Source organism: Bactrocera neohumeralis, unplaced genomic scaffold (assembly GCF_024586455.1).
Source record: "Bactrocera neohumeralis isolate Rockhampton unplaced genomic scaffold, APGP_CSIRO_Bneo_wtdbg2-racon-allhic-juicebox.fasta_v2 cluster11, whole genome shotgun sequence".
NCBI lineage: Eukaryota > Metazoa > Arthropoda > Insecta > Diptera > Tephritidae > Bactrocera > Bactrocera neohumeralis.
This window is the reverse complement of record NW_026089624.1, coordinates 2,926,821-2,943,785: the sequence shown is the minus strand read 5'-3', so window position 1 is coordinate 2,943,785 and position 16,965 is coordinate 2,926,821. Positions and strand designations below refer to the sequence as shown.

At 36.4% G+C, this 16,965-nt stretch overlaps 1 protein-coding gene across 7 annotated transcripts in view; it reads left to right on the top strand.

The window, feature by feature from the left end:
• The window catches only part of LOC126765675 (uncharacterized), a 784,771-nt gene that overhangs the window by 255,691 nt on the left and 512,115 nt on the right, over positions 1–16,965 (top strand). For 2 of the 7 annotated variants that reach the window (XM_050483363.1, XM_050483361.1), the window contains exon 1: positions 3,023–3,229. The exons of 1 other annotated variant lie outside the window; for it this stretch is intronic. The gene's annotated coding sequence lies outside the window, so the exon portion shown is untranslated. Of the gene's footprint in view, positions 1–2,999; positions 3,319–4,240; positions 4,392–16,965 lie in introns of those variants that run through there. 4 more of the 7 variants (XM_050483359.1, XM_050483360.1, XM_050483358.1 and 1 more) reach the window with 4 other exon arrangements.

The following is a 16,965-nucleotide window of genomic DNA, read 5'->3' as shown; positions in this document are numbered from 1 at the left end:
TAAAAGATAGCGGCAAATGCGATTGCACTTTTACAGTTTTATCCTTCTTGAAAAATTGTTCATTCGTCTTTCCTATTTTACGATTTGATATTACACTATGTAATTGATATAGCTTTTATGTCTCTTACTTACTATGTTGCTAAAGAGCTGGAAATGATCCAATGTGTTTGCGCAATCTGTTACCTCTGCCTTTCAGGGTATACAGAAAGAGTCCAGCACCGTTGCATTACGGTTGTAATAATATGGAAATATAGTGGCGCTAGTTGTTGGATAATGACGGTGATAGAAGGTAACGAGAAAATGCCAAATTGTTGGATCGATCATAAAAGTGGCCATTGATTCTCCGTAAAATTTGAATTATAATTAAATAATATATACTTATAGAAAGTGTTATAATAATAAAAGTTACTAAAATTATAAATTCCAGCGAAAACACGAAAATGTAATTAATATATTCTTAAAGAAGGAGGTGGACCCCGAGTTCGGGGTATGCCTTCTAAAATGTAGCAAGTGTTTTGGGCTCCTCGTAAATCAACCCGCTCTAATACACATATTTATTTATTTCATTGAAATATTTATGTGTTGAACCTTTAAATCTTATATTTCAAAGATACCTGGTCCAAGTTGATTTTCTACTTTTTCCATTCCCCTCAAAAACTTTTCTCGACCAAATACAAAAGCTTGCAACATACTACCTGACGCCATATCCAAAACAATTTTGTCATGGTTAGAAATAGCCACATACAAATTTTGTTATCCTCATTGGCAATAAATGTGAGAACAAGAACAATATCCCTGCAAGACGGAGGTAACAGATTGCACAAACACATTGAAACATTTTCAGCTGTTCACTATCACTGTTACATTTTCTGGAATTTTCAATTGAATGTGAGAATACGTAAGTAAGATAGAGAAAAATTATTGACATTCTAAATATATTAGGGGTATTTGCTTGCTCTTGCAAGATTGCAGATTGCAAAAATACTATACCGAAATATACAAGGGCACGAGAGCACCCATTGCAGAATCTAGTGATATATGAACGGCTGATTCGGTCAATTTATTGTGAATGACTATTATGCAAATCTTTATAATTTAAATAGAAATTATAAAATCTATTTAAAACTTACCTTCCCCAACAATTTGACGACGTAATATACTCTTTATGTAAAATGGTAGCTAAAGCAGGGTTGCAATTATATTTTTGCGTGACATTGCACGCAAATATACATGGGTTTTGGTCTGACATATTTTACGGCCATTGCAAATAATTTTCTGCGTGTGTTTGTTGTAGTGCCGGTGCAGCAAGAGGAAATATGTGCATTTCTTGCACCGTGCAAGGGCTTTGCAAGAGCAAGCGAATACCCCTATTGTATTATTAACTTGCTAGAATAGGAGAGACGAATGTCCAGTTTTACAAGAAGAAGAAAACAAAAGCCCAGTTTATTTTGGATTTTAAAGAGGTAAGTTCGTTATTTCATAATTTGATACTTTATAATTAATTTCTTATACATATGTATATATGTATATGTTATTAATTTCTTTTATATAGAGTAAACGAAAAAGCTTAACAAGGAGAAAAAGGTAAGAATTGTGAATTGAATGTCGTGTGTGTAATTAAAATTTTAAATATTACAGAAATCATTTGGAGCATTTGGATGCGTATAACAAAGACGCACCATTCTATTAGCCGTATCACCGGTGACTTGGAGGACGAGCATTACGTGGAGCTCGCTATTAGTTTAAGTAAATATTTGATTATTTTGATTTTATTATTAAATAAAGCGAAATAATAAAAAAAACTGAATTTTAATTAAAAGAATTGAATTTGCTAGAAGTAACAAATGGGTAACAAATAATCTTTTTACTGCTTATTCCTACTAACATGTTTATATGTTATAGGTAACAAACGGATAACGAAAATAATAACACTAACAGATATTCGCGTAACAAATACTTTTTGTTATCCATAACACCTAGGTAAGCTATACGCTAACACAAGAATTGATTACCCGTGAAGAGATTTGCTAACAAATGTGTGTATTCTGTTAGAACATTTGCCATTGGTTAGAGCGAGATAACCATTGAACATTAAATGTTCTCTGAACAAAAGTAACAAATATTTTAACGAATGCAAAAGTGAACAATAATAAGTCGCTTACACGTTTGCTAACAGGTACCCGTCTATCAGGGATGTTGGCATTGGCTATTGTTAATTGCGTTAGTTGAAAGGTAATAATTATAGCTGTGGATCCGGATGCAACTTAGAGTCTTATCACACGAAGCAACTTTTGTTGCGGCAACTCTTGGTTTATAGGCGAGGGGGCGACGAGGAGAGGGGAATCGCGCCGAGTTTCCAGTGTTCAGCAACTCGCTTTGTGCTCTTATTCGTAGCAGTTCGCTGCGACGTTTTTCGGCATTCGTGTTCTTTCTTTCGTAGTACATAGTTGCATTTGCGTATATTTTTTTGAAATTAATATTTTGAATATATTTAAAAAATTTAATTTCATCTTTAGGTAAGTAATTTGCAAATATGTATACAAATATACATAATATAATATAAATATTTTAGAAAATGGAGTATGACGAAAAAATCGAATTAATTAAAGATATTGTGAAATGTATGGAGGAAGCCATACAAATTGATTCAGACGATAGTAAAAAGGGTGATATATCTTTGTTTTAATAAATAAAATGTATTTCTTAATTGACAGAGCTGATTAATATATGTGATAGAGTGGCCCAAATACCTATAAGGAAAAAGAAACGACAATGGGTTAAAGTAAAGAGTAGACAATGGGTTAAAGTAAAGTGAAAGAGAATGAGAAAAAAACTCGAGCAGAGTTGCGCAACACAAGTTGCTCGTGTGAAGGTAATGGGCGACAGCAAAAGAGAATCGCCCGAGAATTAGCAACTAAAGTTGCTTCATGTAATCGTACACTTATAAAACTTGCCTCTGTAATGCGTATATCGTGCCAACGCATGGTAAGTAGAAAAAAGATTATAGTTATTTGAATTTTTTGTGTACAATAAATTAGTGGAGTGAATCTTCGTGTCTGCATTTACTTTAGTGAATAAATTAGGTAGTACTCATTTAAGTTAGAAACGCTGTTGAGATACGATATTTTTAAATATTTATTTGTATAAATAACACCTGGTCAATTCGATTGTTGTCCATTCTATAGTACCAATAGTTTCTTTAAGTGTTATTTGCGGTGAAAAGTAACTAGTACGTATATAGATTTATATGTTAGTGCTTTATATAGTTTTTATGGGTAAATTTGTGAATAGCATCCCCCGATTTCGGGGTTAAAATGGGTATGTACGGATAGAGGAGGTCTTCCAGATCAAGAAAATATACACATACATATAGTTGCCGCTAATTTATGGTTTTTAAATTATTTGCTTTTAAAGTACAAAAATTCAACTAATTAAAATGCGTGTTTCTGCCATTTATAATAAATTTTATAGTTATGTATATTTTTAACTTTTATATCCACTAAAACTTCACTAAATCGTTTCTAACCATTTATTTTATATTAAATAATGCAAAAATAAATTTTATTCAGCATTTAACTTGTGTTCAATTATTTTTGTTCACACAATAACAAAAAGGTTGCATTCTAACAGGGGAAACTTTAGTATACCATCCCACGATTTCAGGGTTAAAAGTGGTATGGTTGGATAGTGCTGATGCTCCAGATTAAGAATAGATGTAATTATTGCCGCCGCAAACTTATAGTTTTCGAGATATTTGCATTTAAAGTTGAAAATTTTGTAAATTTGATTTTGCAATTTCTCGACTTATGGTTAGTTTTTCTTCCGTATTATGCACTTTTATACACTTACAATTCACTACAATATTTCTACATATTTATTTTTTATTAATATTTTAGATGTTTGCTTAAAACGCTGAAATCGTGGGATGGTATACTAAAGCCGACCCAATAAATATATAGGATTATAGGCACAGTTCCGATTTCTTTGGCTTGAAAAATAAAAAGGGTTATAGGTACCGCAAACGCTTAGTTTACGAGATATTCGACCTTAAAGTTCAAAAATTCCCAAAATTGGAACATTTCAACAAGCTATTTGGCACATTAAACACTTCACTCACATTTTTCACCTCAAATTAATTTAATTAAATTATAAACTTATAAATAAATCCACATTTTACACTTTTAACAGTTTTTTTACCGTAAAAAATCTTGATTTTAAAAATTACATTTTACACTCGTAGTGAACATCATGTGTGTGCTAAAAATTACGACGAAATGGAGCGCTGTGCACGATTCCGATTACTTTAGCGGAGGGGTAAAAAACCGAACTTCCGTATAAATGGGGTATGTGCGGATAGGGGAGCTTCTCCAGAGGAAATATCCAAAAATAATGTAAAAATTACTAATATTTTTTTAAATATTCACGATTAAAAGTTCAAAAATTTGCACTAAGAAAACATGTTATTTCTCTATGTTTCACAAAATTTTTTCACATTTTTTACTTTGTATAAAAAAAATATACACTCTAAACATTGAAATAAGTTCATTTTTATTTTTCTATATTTGACCTAAATTTATTAATTTAAAAATCGCGTAGCACACTCATCGTTGAAAAGGTGAGATTGTTTACAATTATGAGGAAAACGAGCCTTGCCACAACATAAACAGTAAACATTTATTTATATATTTAATAAACCATACCCCAATCGGCTTTATACATCGAATAGTTAGTAAAAATATACAAAATGATATAGAGATAAGAATGTGGAAAGTGTTATAATCGGTTGTCAAAAAAGTCTTGCGGTATTTTCTCTAGTTGGCGCTAAAAGCGCGTCGTTTTAGTTTTATTCGTCGCATCGTGGCATGCTATACCTTTTTGGAAAGCTCATTTCACGCGCTAACACGTGTTTGATTGATTGTCGTTTCTTTTAAGTCGTTCGTGAGTTATAGCGTCGCAAACATGGAGCAAAATAAAGAGAAAATACGGCATATTTTACAGTACTACTACGATAAAGACAAAAATGCATCTCAAGCCGCCAATAAAATTTGTGCAGTTTTTGGACCAGATACAGTTTCCATTTCCACCGCAAAACGATGGTTTCAACGTTTTCGTTCTGGTGTAGAGGTGGTCGAAGATGCGCCACGCTCCGGAAGGCCTGTCGTCGAAAATTGCGATAAAATCGCTGAATTGGTCGAAAGAGACCGGCATAGTAGCAGCCGTAGCATCGGTCAAGAGCTGGGCATGAGTCATCAAAAATTCATTTCAATTTCAATAAAAAAAAAAAAAATCAATAAAAATACCGCAAGACCCAATATATACACAATCGGTTGAATGTACATAAGTAAAGTGTTTGTGGTAGATAACCAGTAAATTTTTGGTTTGCGAGATGAAAGCTTGATATGTCCCTCCATAAAAATCAATGTCTGCGTGTAATGAATTTACGAGATTAGCAATCCTATTATTTGGTCCGTGGTATACGTAGTTTCGTTGAGCCTTCGTTGTTTTAAACAGTCTGTTATGCCTGAGCGAGAGGCTAGTAGGAGCAAGCTCAAAACTGCTGAGTGCTTCTGAGGAATCAATCAGACTGTTGACAATTTTGTAGAAAAATGCCGCATCAGAAACCTTCCGACGCGAGGTTAAGCTGTTGAGTCTGAAACGGGAGCGGATGTCCTCGGTGGAGAGTCCCTGCATCCTTAACGATTGATGGAACAACAATGTCTTGCAGAATTTGTTTTGTATTCTCTCAACTCTGTTGATGAGTGTATCAGTATATGCTGACCAGATTACACAGCCATACTCTAGTATTGGCAGTACAAGTGAACGGTATAGAGTGACCAGAGAATTCGGGTTGTTGGAATCCCTTCCTGTTCTGATGATGAGTCCAAGCACTTTAAAAGATTGCACAGTTATTTTGTCAATATGCCTTGCAAATGTGAGTTTGGTGTCTATAATAATTCCTAGATCCTTGATTTCGGTTAATTCCTGTAGATACTCGTTGTTGAGTTTGTAGTTGGTGACAATGTTGTTATGAGAGCGTGAGAAGGATACGACAGCGCACTTTTTCGCGTTGAGATCGAGATTATTTTTAAGGCAGCAGGTTGTTAGGCAGTCGATATCTTGTTGTAGTTGTGTGACATCGGAATCATTAGAAATAATTCTGAAGATTTTCAAATCATAGCAGACATTCAGACTGTATATTGTTTACAATGTCATTGATAAAAATATTAAAGAGTAGTGGTCCTAAATGCGATCCCTGAGAAACTCCAGATGTGAGCTCATATTCTCTAGTTAGATGTCCGTCAACCCTGACTTGTAGGAACCTATCAGTTAAATATGAGTTAAGCCAATCCAGTGCGGTGCCATTGACGCCATATTTATTGACTTTTGAGACGAGTATCATATGGTCGACTCGGTCAAAAGCTTTACTAAAATCGGTGTAGATTGAATGTACCTTTTGTCCTTCATTCAGTGCGTTGAGTATATACATAGTTGACATACAGGTAATGATTTGACACGGTTGATCTGCCACCCACGAATCCATGTTGTTTTGTAGTGATGATATCCTTGAATGTTAGAGATAGTTGAGGCAGAACCAACTTTTCGAAGAGCTTGGCTAATGCTGATTGGACGCAGATGGGCCTGTAATTAGTTACTTCAGATCTTAGGCCACTTTTGTGTATTGGACTCACATAAGACAGTTTCCAGGCACTAGGGAAACGACCTGCTTGAAGAGAGTAGTTAAAAATATGAGTGAGGGGCTCACAAAGCTCGATGGCGCAGTTTTTTAAGAAAACGTTTGGTATGCCATCGGGTCCAGCACCTTTATTTGGATTTAATTTGAGTAGCTGCTGGAGAACATCATTGTATTCGACCTCTAAACTGAACGTTGCCTGACGATCCATTTGAGTTAGCATCAACGAGCTGATTGCCGTTAGTATGTGTGGAAAATGTAAATATGAGGCAAAAACATTGCTAATACCCGGGCCGGTGTCAGCTATTTGGTCCATCCAGGGCATTGAGGATGGTATATCAAGCGTTGGTGTCAGACTGGACCATGTTCTCAACTTTGTATACGTAATTACTTTAACATTCCGCACTGAGTCTTTTGCAGTCCCTCCTTAGAGTACTAAAACGGTTGTAATTGTGTCGGTTTACCTTTTTCTTGTATTGAGTGTGTGCTGATTTTTTGAGTTTAATCTTGTTTATGTGTTCATAGGAGAACCAGCAGGGATAGGTAGTGATTAATTTTTTGTGAACAGGTACATATTGTGATATTCCTACTTCAAGAGTATTGTATAATCAATTGACTTTACTTTCAATAGTGTCCAGGGCGTAAAGCAAGTCCATCGTATACCAATTTTTCTCAATCTGCTCTGGGGGTGCTGCTTGACAAGTTGAAGTCTCCTACGATTATTAGCTTTGCGTTATTGTATTTCACATTGATATACAGGGGTGTTGTGGAATCCAAGACAGAACTGCTTAGCTGTCAGAATTGCAAACCAATTCTTATTTTCAATGGTGTCACAGAATCTGATTGGATTTTCGTCTTTTCGAACATACGCATAACCAATATTCGAACCAGCTGTTTACTAATGTGACAAAACTTGCAAATTAATACATAAGCAATCTTATTAAATAAAGTTTTTAATAAGTTCTGAATTAAAGGAAGATTTTAAGAGATAACATTTATCGAATTAAAAAAGACGCATTTGGGTGTTAAGTTACGTTTAATACGTTTTGTAAATCTTCTTTAAGGGAGGATTTTTTTTTTGCTTAAACCTCTTTAAAAATTATCTAAGAATATACCCCCAATGTTATATATGGGAATTTGAAATATTGTCGAAGCTAGAAGGGAAATAGTGACCGAGCACTGGTAGATATGTACATAAGTATATACATATTTGAGCTTGGGCAGAAAGCGAAAATTGACGAACGATTTCTCGGTTTTCATTTTTACGATTTTTCTTAAAACTAAACGTATGGAATTGGGGCAAAGTTTATTACCTTGGCATTAAATTATCTTATATTTAAACAAAAAAAGCTAAGAAAAGTTAAGTTTGAACATACATACATACGTACAATTTTTTTGGTCAAAAACCACTTGTTTCTTCAAATTTTAAAATTTTTTAATTCATTTCATTTCATTTTGCAATCTCTCCGTCACTATTCATCTGTGCTCGACCTGAGTGAGTTGCGCTTTGACCGGAAATACTACCAATTTTTGTTTTTCAAATGACACCTACATATTTTTCCCTTGATTTTGGAATAGGAACTAATTATCCTATACAATAACGTAAAACGACTAATGGCAAGTTTCCATGGATATTATAAATAGGAACCTTGATGTGTAGTTGAAATTGCTAGATTAGGATACAATTTTCAAATAATATTTTCTTGGAATTTATGCACATTGTATATTATTCTAGAGGGGAATGAATGTTTATTCCAAAACTGAAGAAAAAACATGTATGTGTCGTTTGAAAGACAAAAATTGATAGAATTTCCGGCTAAACCGGAAGTTATACCGAAAATCAGAAAGCACCTTCCGATAGTCCTCATTGTCTATGGAAAACAAAATCTACAATTTGCACAATTTTACATCATTGCATCATATGTTATTGAAAAAAGCATGCGTTTTGTCACCTGGATCACAGATGAACACAGATTGCGGCTGACTGGCCTATAGCACAACACACGGCACGGCCGGCAGTGGGCACAGAAACAGGACTGACAGACTCGCACTAATAGCATGGCGCCCCCGATTTCTGGAATAGCACGTCCACGGGTGCCCTTGCTTTGTGCGCGCCTCGCGACGATTACATTCGCACTGGCACGTGTGGTACTGCCGCATTGCTGCCCACTGCACTGGCTCTGGCGCTGCAGTTTTTTCGGTCCGTTCGCGCCCTATGTCTCTTGTTTCGCCCGCCGTGGGTGACGCGCCAGTTTCAGACGGTAGCTCTTTCGGACGCTCAGCAACCGATATTTCGTCAGGCGTATGTAGGCTCAACCTACGTTGCGCCTCTGCGACTGTTGCGCCCGTGGCGGGTGCCACCTTCGCCACGCCCTAGTTACGGCTCTGAATTCTGATTATCAATGGTGTCACAGAATTTGACTGGATTTTCGTCTTTTCGAACATACGCAAAACCAATATTCGAACCAGCTGTTTACTAATGTGACAAAACTTGCAAATTAATACATTTGAAAGCAATCTTATTAAATAAAGTTTTTAATAAGTTCTGAATTAAAGGAAGATTTTAAGAGCGAATTAAAAACGACGCATTTGGGTGTTAAGTTACGTTTAATACGTTTTGTAAATCTTCTTTAAAGGAGGATTTTTTTTTTTTTGCTTAAATCTCTTTAAAAGTTATCTAAGAATATACCCCCAATGTTATATATAGGAATTTGAAATTTGAAATAGTGACCGAGCAATGGTAGATATGTACATATATACATACATGAGCGCTTGGGCAGAAAGCGAAAACTTTGACGCGCGATTTCTCGGTTTTCATTCTTACGACTTTTCTTAAAACTAAACGTAGGGAACTGGGGCAAAGTTTATTATCTGTGACATTAAATTATCTTATATTTAAACAAAAAAAGCTAAGAAAAGTTAAGTTTGAACATACATACGTAAAATTTTTTTGGTCAAAAACCACCTGTTTCTTCAAATTTAAACTTATTTGGAATTTAACATTTATTTTTTGAAATTTTCGTAGTTTAACTTGAACAAAGTTATTAACAAATATGAATCTCTTTTGAATTTTTTGTTTCCGATAGAAATTGCGACCTCCATACTGCCCGCCGTCCGACAAATGCACATGCGAGATGCATTGGACAATTGCTTCCCTAAGGCAGAATATCAAAGAATTCGTATCCAAACAATTTTCGGATGATGTTTAAATATATAACTATAAACCCTAGAAATTTCGCTTTAATCAGTTATTTCTTTCCCTCCCAAAAAAAGAAAATAGATTTTTTAAGCCTCTAAAGCTGGCTCCTTCTTAAATATCCGCATTTTTTTTTTCAAAACTCAATAATTAAGACATTTCGTGTTTTACTCTTATGTTTTCTTCTATAGAAATAAAAATAAATTAATTCGTAAAAAATAAAATAACATGAATTTAAGAAACTTACATTTCAAATCTGTGTGCGAATATCTTCTTGCTTTGTTTCTGACAGCAAAACCGATAAAATTGTTTTCCGTGACACCCAAAACCGATACAAATTCTGTTTCGAATATCATACCAATAATGTCTGAATTCATGACACCTACTGCTTTTTTGATCGGTTTCAATTCTGATTCCGACAACTATCAGATTCCACAACACCCCTGACTATCTTCCTGCTTTGTTTCTGATAGCAAAACCGATAAAATTGGTTTCCGTGACACCCAAAACCGATACAAATTCTGTTTCGAATATCATACCAATAATGTCTGAATTCATGACACCTACTGCTTTTTTGATCGGTTTCAATTCTGATTCCGACAACTATCAGATTCCACAACACCCCTGATAGTTTAGAGTTGTAAGTAGTTTACGATAAGTTTCTAGTGTTGTAAGAGGCGGCATGTATACACATCCAACAATAATATCAAGTACAGTACCTTTGATTTTTACGAATACCAATTCCAAATCTCTTTCATCTGTGGTAATTAAATTAGCATGGATATGACGTTTGACGGCGATGAAGACGCCACCACCACGATCGAGCCCAGTGCATATAGGATCTCTATCTCTTCTAAAAATGGTATAAGTGCTATCAGCCACCTCGCCATCATTAATTGTCGAGTTTAACCACGACTCAGTGATACAGAGTAGATCATAACCACTAGCCGCTGATACCGTCATAAACTTAGACAGCTTTGTCCGAAGGCCTCTGGTGTTTTGGTAATAAATCTGAAGGGTCTTCAGGTATCTTTTTCTTACTGATCGAACGAAAATTCTTGTTCACTATCTGCGGTACTCCACGAATGTATTTGATCGAGTATCGAGTTCGGATCGTAGCTCACTGAGAAGAGACTGCTGTGCTGGAGTCTGATCAGATTTGAAAGTAACTGTCATTCCATCACGTTGGTTAAGCTTGAAGATCTCCCTAGCATCGGTCGCTGAACGAGTCTCGATGGGCAGGGGACGTGCACGGCCGGTTGCCGGACGACCTATTCTTCGAATCTTGAATTGAGGTATCTTGGCAGAGATTTCGGGGGGAAAGACTGCCGAGAGCGAAATTTTGTCCGCTTCCAGTCTGTCAATACCAGCAGCATTAGTAGATTCGGAGATGCCAACGGCAATGCCATAACTCTCTCGCCTTTTTCGATCGTTCATCTCTCTTATGATGTCTTCCGGAGATGATGCATTCCTGTAGGAGTTGAGCTTGTTTTCTACGGAGGAGATCCTGTCACTCAAGTTAGAATAATTTTTTTCAATGGCAACGCTCTGCTTGGAAAGCTTGTTTACTTCCTTCTTAAGTTCAGCGATACTCTCCCCGATGGTTTGTTTAAAATTACCAAATTTGTTATTGAATGTTTGGGAATATTGTTCGAATTGCTTCTTGAGAATTGTTTCGAATTTATCAATTCTGTCATCTTCGCTAACAACGGGCTCCCCGTCAGATGCAATATCGATGTCTCTAACACTAACCTCAAATTCCGTGCATACGGTGCATCTCCACTGTACATCATGTTTTTTGATATTAGTAGCAATGACATTTAATTCTACATTGCTCAGTTTCAGACATTCAACGTGGTACCATTTCTGACATAATGCACAACTTAGACCTTTTGCATTTTTTCGTACTGGTTCCGAACAGCTACCGCAAGCGCTAGTATCAACTTGCTTCTTAGGTGGCATGTTGAGTATTAATGTATTCGCATTAAATGTTAAATAGACGTGAGTATATTATTATTGTTGTGCAACAAGGGCAGAAGTAAATAATTTATACTTATGAGTTTACTTATTGTTTTTGACTTATGATTTAATACATTTTTCACTAATTTTTATTTTTTTTAGTTTTTTTAACGGAGCGTTCTTAACATACACACAACATAAACATGTAGGATTTTTAACAATTTTTCTTTGTTTGTTTTTTTGCGTGATTCTTTTTTTATATTAACTATAAAAAATACTTTCTACATATGTATATGTGTAATATGTGATTTATGTGACTGAAGTACTTTCGCGTAGAACTCCTTTCTGCGTTAAAATAAAAAAAATATATATTGAGTTTCGTTATAAAGTGGTTATATTTTTTGGTCATCTTGCACTGATATTGAAACAAAATTTGAGTTTTCATTATAAACTCGTTAAATTTTGGTTATTATATCTGTCAGCGCTTTCCATTTATTTTTGATAATACGTTGTTTTGTATATTAGGTGACAATATATATAGTATTATTATATAATGTTACTATATATATTACTTATTTATTTATTAAATTGAATAAAGAACATATCCATATGAATGGATAGAGGATTTTTTGGGAAAAAAGGAATTTCAGCAAATTTCCTTTTTATCACATGGCAGCGCTCCATTTCGTCGTAATTTTTAGCACACACATGATGTTCACTACGAGTGTAAGATGTAATTTTTAAAATAAAGATTTCTTCGGTAAAAGAGCTGTTAAATGTGGATTTATTTAAAAGTTTATTGTTTAATTTAACTAATTTGAAGTGAAAAATGTGTGAGTAAAGCGTGTTTAATGTGGTAAAATAGCTTGTTGAAATGTTCGAATTTTGGCAATTTTTGAACTTTAAGGTCGAATATCTCGTAAACTAAGCGTTTGCGGTACCTATATATATTTCTTAATCAGGAGGACTTCCTCTTTCCAACGGTACTTTGTGATAATAAGGAAATTCGCTGAAATTTCTTGTTTCCCAAAATTCCTCTATCCATTCATATGGATATGTTCTTTATTTAATTTAATAAACAAATAAGTAATATTCATTTATTTATTTATTTATTATTACTCACGCGAATCGGCTATATACAAATAAGTATAACAAAAAGGAAGGAAGAAGGCATATGTGTTTAATATTATATATTTAAACGAGACTTAATTGTGAACATTGCACAAATCAATGTCTTGGTGTATCATTACTAGATCATTACTAAGATTCTACTAAATTTTAAGCTCATGTAACCAAACTCTCACGAGTACAACCACGCATACTAACGTATTAACATCAAGAGAGTGCATTTTGACTAGGTTTGATCCCAAATTACACATTAATGATTCATTAGTAACCCCTTAACCCTTGAGACGTAACTCGCATACGTACAACCAAACATATTAATGTCTTGATAATATCTATTGACTAAGTTTACAACCCTGCTCTTGCTCCACCCAGCATGTAGTTTTTCGAAGAGTTGACTGTTTTTAACAGTCTGTGCGACCTCAACCCAGGCATACAGCCTACAAGGCCGAATTGTTCCAAAATTTCCGGAGAGTCGATTAATCCATTTAGTGATTTAAAAGCAAACAAGAGATCTGATATTGTCTCCGACTAATCAGGTCACAAATCCCAAATTGACCACGAACCTCCTCCGACCCATCCTTTACGTCCCAGGAAATACGCTACATATTTACAGAGTTTCTTCTGCACTCTCTCCACTTTGTCAATGAGACAGTCGGTATGAGGAGACCAAACCAATGAACAATACTCCAACATTGAACGCACCAAGGTCGAGTACAGCCTTACGAACGTATCAGTATTCCTGAAGTCATCCCCACATCTAAATATGAACCCAAGTGTCCTGTATGCCTGTGATGTAATTTTGTCAATGTGCCCGGCGAAATTTAGTGCATTGTCAATCATGACACCAAGATCTTTTACTACTGTGACTTCTTCTAGCTGATGATCAGCGATACGGTAAACAGCTGGACGACGACTCAAGGACCGTGACAAAAACATCACCACGCACTTTTTTAAATTTAAACTCTATTTATTTTCGTCGCACCACTCCTCAAGTCTATCAAGGTCTTGCTGTAATGCATTAATATCATCGTCAGTGCTTACCTTCCTGAAATTCTTGAGGTCATCAGCATATAGTAAAAATTCCGACGATATTTTGTCCCCACTGTCGTTGATAAATATGCAAAACAACACTGGCCCCAGATGGGAACCCTGTGGGACTCCGGACGACTTTTTAAACTCGGACGACACATAGCCATTGACTCGCACCTGCAGGAATCTCCCAGTCAAGTACGAGTTAAACCAACTCAATACATTTCCCGCCACTCCGTAGCGATCCATCCTCTCCATTAAGAGCTCATGATCCAACATGTCGAGGGCTTTGCTGAAGTCCGTGTAGATAGTGTGAACTGTTTCACCCTTGTCCAACGCTCTCAGTACGTAATCGGCATACAGGTAAAGTCTTTAGCCTCGAGATCGTATTCTTGAAGGCGAAATTCACCTGCTGCAAAACAAGTTTCTCAAACAGCTTTGCCATATCCGGCTGTATGCATATTGGCCTGTAGTTGGTCACCTCAGATCTCGACCCTGCCTTGTGAATTGGACAAATATACGAGCGTTTCCATGCCGACGGAAAAATACCCATCTCCAGTGATTTACTAAAGATGTGGGTTATTGGTTCGGCAAGTCCGACTGCACAGCTCTTCAGTAATATTTTCGGTATGCCATCTGGTCCGGCTCCCTTCTTTATATCTAGTTTGCACAATTGCTCGTACACTTCAGCGAAGCGGATGGTGACTTCCGATAATTTCACATCGTAGCTAGTCGATGTTTCCACAGCTTGAGCTGTGGGCATTGGTTCCCCATTATCATTAACTTTCTTCGCATAGATGCTACCAAAGAACGACGCAAACAGACTGCTCACTTCCCCACCCGTCGTAGCTACGCTATCTTTCCACGACACGGAGGATGGAATATCCATATTGTTCCGTCTCCTGCTTTTGACGAATTTCCAAAACTGACTCGAATCCACCCATACAAGCTCCTCCATCCTGGACGTGTATGCGCTGTAACACCCTTTGCCGATTCTTTTGCATTCCGACCACAACCGACGAAAAACATTGTAGGCGTAACTGGTTTTTAATCTCTTGTATGTTGCATGCGCATCCTTTTTCTGCTGTATTTTCCCTATCAGCTCCCTAGAAAACAAGCATGGATAATTGCTTTTCCTGTTAATATGGACAGGAACAAATTGCACAATTCCATCGTTAATCCCTCGTATAGCCAGTTTACCTTTTCATCGGGTGATACTAACTTATACAGTTCAATCCAGTTACTCCTCAAAAAGAAGTAATTCAATCCCACGTAGTCCGCCTTCTTGAATGCATAAGTCGGTGCCACGTTCATTTTTAGGTTGGCCTTAATCTCAGCACATATACTTATAGCCGGGTGGTGCTTATCTTCATCAATAAAAGCCTCGGTACTGTCCACACATACTTCAACGCTGCTAAAGCATAAGTCAAGCGTACGATCATTTACATTACGAATTAGATTATACTGTTGACAGCCACACTCATCTCAATGTATACCATATTTGCACATTCATCTTGAGAACCGCTACTGGGGAGATTGTAGTCGCCAACGATAATCAATGCACAGTTGGGATATTTTTCCTTCAAATACGAAATAGTTGACATATGACTCGCATACTTATCCAACGACGACAGTGGCGGAAGATACACACATCCAACTAATAGATCGCCCTCAGTACATTTTACTTTAATGAAAATTTGCTCGACACTACTACAGTTAGTTGGCAGTAGCTCAGCATTAATACTACGCTTCACCGCAATGAAAACACCTCCACCTCTCGTGTAATTGCTTGTTTGGTTGTGTCTATCTTTCCTAAATTTTAAATACGTATCATCTACCACTTCACTATCTGAAATTGATTCATGAACACATGACTCGCTAACACAAATCAAGTCACATTGATGCCCTGCTAATGAGATTAAGAACTCTTTTAATTTTGTTCTTAATCCTCGAGTATTTTGATAGTATATATGTAACTTACGAATCTTTAGGCTTTTCTTTTGGCGCACGAAAAGTCTGCTTATCGACTATCCTCGGCACCCCATTAATGTATCTAATTGTCTTGCTGTTATCTCCGCCCTTAGTTAGATTATCAAGCTCCGTACGTAGATTCTTGAGATGCTCTTGCTGAGCTCGAGTTAGGTTCGCCTTAAATGAGATGCCAGACACACCAGCTGTTTTGTTACGCAATAGACTCCTAGCATCTGCTACGGACTCTGTAGTTAGTAATTGCGGACGAATCTTACCTACCACAGGACGACCGAGTCTATGGAGACCGAGTTTCGGACCAACCTCTGACATCTCTTGTGGTAATAATGCGACAACCTTCTCCAAATCATCCAGACGTCGATCATAGCCTACCGGCTTCTCAGACTCCGGGACGTTCAAAGCAATAACCTCTCTTCCTCGCTTATTGCGATCATTTATTTCCGATATTATAATGTTGGGATCCACATTAAGTGCATCGAACGATGTTAATTTATTCTCAACAGCGCCGACCCTCTTTTCCAATTGCTTATAATGCAGCGAGATTGCTCTGTTGTTCTCTGCCAACTTGTTCAAGTCCAGCCGAATCCCTGCAACGCTGGTCTGAATATTTTCAATTGTTTTCTTGAACGGTGCTAAATATTTCTCAAACATTTTCTCCAACTCCGATTTGCTTGTTGATAACGGCAAATCATTGTCGTCCTCATCACTGTCATTTACGGCCTCAATAATACTAACCTCTGAGTGGCAACCAGAGCATCGCCAGTCAATACGACCTGTTTTCCGAAACGCAGCAGCAATTTCTTGAAACCATCGTCACTCAAGTCGCTGCACTTGTGGAACCAATTTATTGCAGCTAATATTTCCTGAGTTTCCCCTTATAATCTTGGAGCAAGTTATACACACGTGTTTACTCGACGCCATGTTGCCAGATAGTAGTAGTAATATTATATAATAATATATATATAATATTATA